The sequence below is a fragment of the Populus nigra genome, chromosome 2 (assembly GCF_951802175.1).
Source record: "Populus nigra chromosome 2, ddPopNigr1.1, whole genome shotgun sequence".
NCBI classification, from domain to species: domain Eukaryota; kingdom Viridiplantae; phylum Streptophyta; class Magnoliopsida; order Malpighiales; family Salicaceae; genus Populus; species Populus nigra.
Window position 1 is genome coordinate 20648995 of NC_084853.1, and position 5000 is coordinate 20653994.

Here is a 5000-nt window from a genome sequence, read left to right on the forward strand (position 1 = left end):
GCCGGCAATACTTCGGGCCATGAGGCCCCCCACCTTAGTCCGAGTTTAGCAACAGCCCACATATCCCCCGCGGCAGGCCTATGGGCGCCAGGCCAGCGCGCCCCATGGCCAGTCAGGGGGCACCCCCCTAAAGAGCAATAAGTGTCATTGAAGCTCTGGCAGGGGGAGACACTACTAGGTCCCAGCTGTCACCCCCCCTCTAAAAAATTCATTTCTTGGTATTTTGAGCTGAAATTTTGCACAGAGGTTGGCAAAAATCCAATCCAACTTTATTAATTTTTCCAGAATTTTTCGAGGTCGGGAAGTATTTTTTTTTATTTTCCTACCATTAAAAATCGAGGAAATCGGAAAAAATAGGAACCGGCTCGGAATGACCCCAAATTCAGTGGGCAGCCTCATAAAAATATGGCTGATTTTACTGGATTGATTTCATGTGGAAAGCACGACGTTTTGTTGTAGGAATGCGGGAACCCCGGCGGGTCGCCTGCCGCGGCCAGCGACGTCGGGCTGGCCCCTGCAGCGCCTAGCCTCTCCCACGCGGGGGGCAGGCCAGAACGCGGGGGGCCAGGGCCCGAAGGCAGCCCCCCCGCGGGCGAGAGAGCAAGCCAGCAGGGGCTGTCGCCTGCCGCGGCCAGCGACGTCGGGCTGGCCCCTGCAGCGCCTAGCCTCTCCCACGCGGGGGGCAGGCCAGAACGCGGGGGGCCAGGGCCCGAAGGCAGCCCCCCCGCGGGCGAGAGAGCAAGCCAGCAGGGGCTGTCGCCTGCCGCGGCCAGCGACGTCGGGCTGGCCCCTGCCGCGGCCAGCGATGTCGGGCTGTCGCCTGCCGCGGCCAGCGACGTCGGGCTGGCCCCTGCAGCGCCTAGCCTCTCCCACGCAGGGGGCAGGCCAGAACGCGGGGGGCCAGGGCCCGAAGGCAGCCCCCCCGCGGGCGAGAGAGCAAGCCAGCAGGGGCTGTCCGCGCGTCGCGCAGCGCGGCATGGCTGCGGGGGCCGCGCGCGCGCGCCCAAGCGCCCAAGGGCCCCCAAGGGCCCCAGGCCCTCAGGCCCCAGCGCCCCAGCGCCCAGCGCGGGCGGGCGCGCGCGCGCGTGTGGTCTTTGAGGGGCGCCGGCCTGGTGGCTCCCTAAAGAGCAATAAGTGTCATTGCAGCTCTGGCAGGGGGAGACACTACTAGGTCCCAGCTGTCACCCCCCCTCTAAAAAATTCATTTCTTGGTATTTTGAGCTGAAATTTTGCACAGAGGTTGGCAAAAATCCAATCCACCTTCATTAATTTTCCCAGAATTTTTCGAGGTCGGGAAGTATTTGTTTTAATTTTCCTACCATTAGAAATCGAGTAAATCCGCAAAACTAGGAACCGGCCCGGAATGACCCCAAATTCAGTGGGCAGCCTCATAAAAATATGGCTGATTTTACTGGATTGGTTTCATGTGGAAAGCACGACGTTTTCTTGTAGGAATGCGGGAACCCCGGCAGCTCGCCTGCCGCGGCCAGCGACGTCGGGGACGCTGGCCTGCGCTGTCGAGCCCGCGAGGGCTGTCTCCGCGGCAGGCCCCCCCTGAACGGGGCACGACAGGCCACCGCGCTGGCTCGTCCAGCGTCGACAGTCCCTCGTCCAGGTTTCAGATCGCGCCAAGTCGAACCCATGACCTGCTCAAGCCATCGTGCGCTGCCGAATTCGCATCTGCGTGTAGGCTGCCATTCCACGCGGCAGCCCCTGTTTTCGTCAGCGTGCCCCCCTGACGAATTTTCCTGCCTGGCCCAGTCCAGCGTCCAGCCCCTGTTCGTCGAAAAATCTGCGCTGCCGATTTTCCACGCGGCAGCCCCTCTTTTCGTCAGCGTGCCCCCCTGACGAATTTTCCTGCCTGGCCCGGCCGGTCCAGCCCCTGTTCGTCGAAAAATCTGCGCTGCCGATTTTCCACGCGGCAGCCCCTCTTTTCGTCAGCGTGCCCCCCTGACGAATTTTCCTGCCTGGCCCGGCCGGTCCAGCATCCAGCCCCTGTTCGTTGAAAAATCTGCGCTGCCGATTTTCCACGCGGCAGCCCCTGTTTTCCTCAGCGTGCCCCCCTGACGAATGTTCGTCGAAAAATCTGCGCTGCCGATTTTCCACGCGGCAGCCCCTCTTTTCGTCAGCGTGCCCCCCTGACGAATGTTCGTCGAAAAATCTGCGCTGCCGATTTTCCACGCGGCAGCCCCTCTTTTCGTCAGCGTGCCCCCCTGACGAATTTTCCTGCCTGGCCCGGCCGGTCCAGCCCCTGTTCGTCGAAAAATCTGCGCTGCCGATTTTCCACGCGGCAGCCCCTCTTTTTGTCAGCGTGCCCCCCTGACGAATTTTCCTGCCTGGCCCGGCCGGTCCAGCATCCAGCCCCTGTTCGTCGAAAAATCTGCGCTGCCGATTTTCCACGCGGCAGCCCCTGTTTTCCTCAGCGTGCCCCCCTGACGAATGTTCGTCGAAAAATCTGCGCTGCCGATTTTCCACGCGGCAGCCCCTCTTTTCGTCAGCGTGCCCCCCTGACGAATGTTCGTCGAAAAATCTGCGCTGCCGATTTTCCACGCGGCAGCCCCTCTTTTCGTCAGCGTGCCCCCCTGACGAATTTTCCTGCCTGGCCCGGCCGGTCCAGCCCCTGTTCGTCGAAAAATCTGCGCTGCCGATTTTCCACTCCGCAGCCCCTGTTTTCGTCAGCGTGGCCCCCTGACGAATTTTCCTGCCTGGCCCGGCCAGTCCAGCGCCCAGCCCCTGTTCGTCGAAAAATCTGCGCTGCCGATTTTCCCCGACGAACCTGCAGCTGCACAAATCCGCGCTGCCACTGCCCCATTGTCTGGACCAACAGTCTTTTCCATCAAGCCCTGGACTATAAATCGTCCAGACTCATCGCCAGCACCCGCTGCCGATTCTGCCGACTTTGCCGATTTCGTCGGCGCTGCCGATTCCAACACTGCACCCACCGTGTCTAAACCAGCGCTGTTTCGTCAGCGTGTCCCCTTGACGAATTTCCCTGCCTGGCCTGGACAGTCCATCTTCCAGCCCATGTTCATCGAAAAATCTGCGCTGCCGATTTCCCCGACGAACCTGCAGCTGCACAAATCTGCGCTGCCGATTTCCCCCCCTGTCGGCATGGCTGCCGCTGCCCCGATGTCCAGACCAACAGTCTTTTTTGTCGACTTTGCCGATTTTGTCCGCGCTGCCGATTCCAACACTACCCCCTGCATCCAAACCAGCATTGTTTCGTCAGCTCTTCCCCTGACGATTTTAGCCCTGTAACAAACAGTAGGCCTCCAATCCCGCCAACGGGAGCCAAGTTGATAGGGAAGAGAATTGAATGACGCGCCTGGTCCTCGCACCCCGCCACCCGAGGGGCCTTTTTCCCGGCAGCCTCTGAAAAACTCTAGCTTTCACGGTCCTCGCCGCCCCTCACCACCATGGCAGGCCTCTAATCCCACCCATCAGCAGTTGTAGCCGATAGGGCAGTGATTTGAATGACGCGTCGCGGGCCGCCGGGTCATCTCACCCGGCCATTAATTGGAGCGTTTTTGGCTGGCCGAGGATGGGGGGATGGATCTCTTCTTCCGAAAAAGCAAACAGTACATCGGGAGTTATGTTGACGGGGCATGGAATTGAATGACCCGTCGCGGGCCGCCGGGTCATCTCACCCGGCCATCCCGGGGAGCGTTTTTCCCGGCAGCATCGGGGAAACTCTTGCTTTCACTGCCCGCTGCCCAAGTCCCCACTCGCATCGGCCCCCCGCGCCAACAAGCCAACGCTGCCGAATCGGCAGACACTGCTGCCGAATCTGCCGACACTGCCCCGCGGGCTGCCACTGCCCCAGTGTCTAAACCAGCGGTCTTTCTCATCGAGCCTTGGACTATCCAGTCCGTCCTGACTCATCGCCAGCACCTGCTGCCGATTCTGCCGACTTTGCCGATTTTCTCGGCGCTGCCGATTCCAACACTGCGCCCACCGTGTCTGAACCAGCGCTGTTTCGTCAGCGTGTCCCCTCGACGAATTTTCCTGCCTGGCCTGGACAGTCCACCGTCCAGCCCGTGTTCGTCGAAAAATCTGCGCTGCCGATTCTGCCGACTTTGCCGATTTCGTCGGCGCTGCCGATTCCAACACTGCCCGCCGTGCCTGAACCAGCGCTGTTTCGTCAGCGTGTCCCCTCGACAAATTTTCCTGCCTGGCCTGGACAGTCCATCGCCCAGCCCATGTTCGTCGCAAAATCTGCGCTGCCGATTTTCCCCGACGAACCTGCAGCCGCACAAATCTGCGCTGCCGAATCTGCCGACACTGTCCCGCGGGCTGCCACTGCCCCAGTGTCTAAACCAGCAGTCTTTCTCGTCGAGCCTTGGACTATCCAGCCCGTCCAGACCCATCGCCAGCACCCGCTGCCGATTCTGCCGACTGTGCCGATTTCGTCGGCGCTGCCGATTCCACCACTGCCCGCCGTGCCTGAACCAGCGCTGTTTCGTCAGCGTGTCCCCTCGATGAATTTTCCTGCATGGCCCGGCCAGTCCAGCGTCCAGCCCATGTTCGTCGAAAAATCTGCGCTGCCGATTCTGCCGACTTTGCCGATTTCGTCGGCGCTGCCGATTCCAACACTGCCCGCCGTGCCTGAACCAGCGCTGTTTCGTCAGCGTGTCCCCTCGACAAATTTTCCTGCCTGGCCTGGACAGTCCATCGTCCAGCCCATGTTCGTCGAAAAATCTGCGCTGCCGATTTTCCCCGACGAACCTGCAGCCGCACAAATCTGCGCTGCCGAATCTGCCAACACTGTCCCGCGGGCTGCCACTGCCCCAGTGTCTCAACCTGCGGTCTTTCTCGTCGAGCCTTGGACTATCCAGCCCGTCCAGACCCATCGCCAGCACCCGCTGCCAATTCTGCCGACTTTGCCGGTTTCATCGGCGCTGCCGATTCCAACACTGCGCCCACCGTGTCTAAACCAGCGCTGTTTCTTCAGCGTGTCCCCTCGATGAATTTTCCTGCATGGCCCGGCCAGTCCAGCGTCC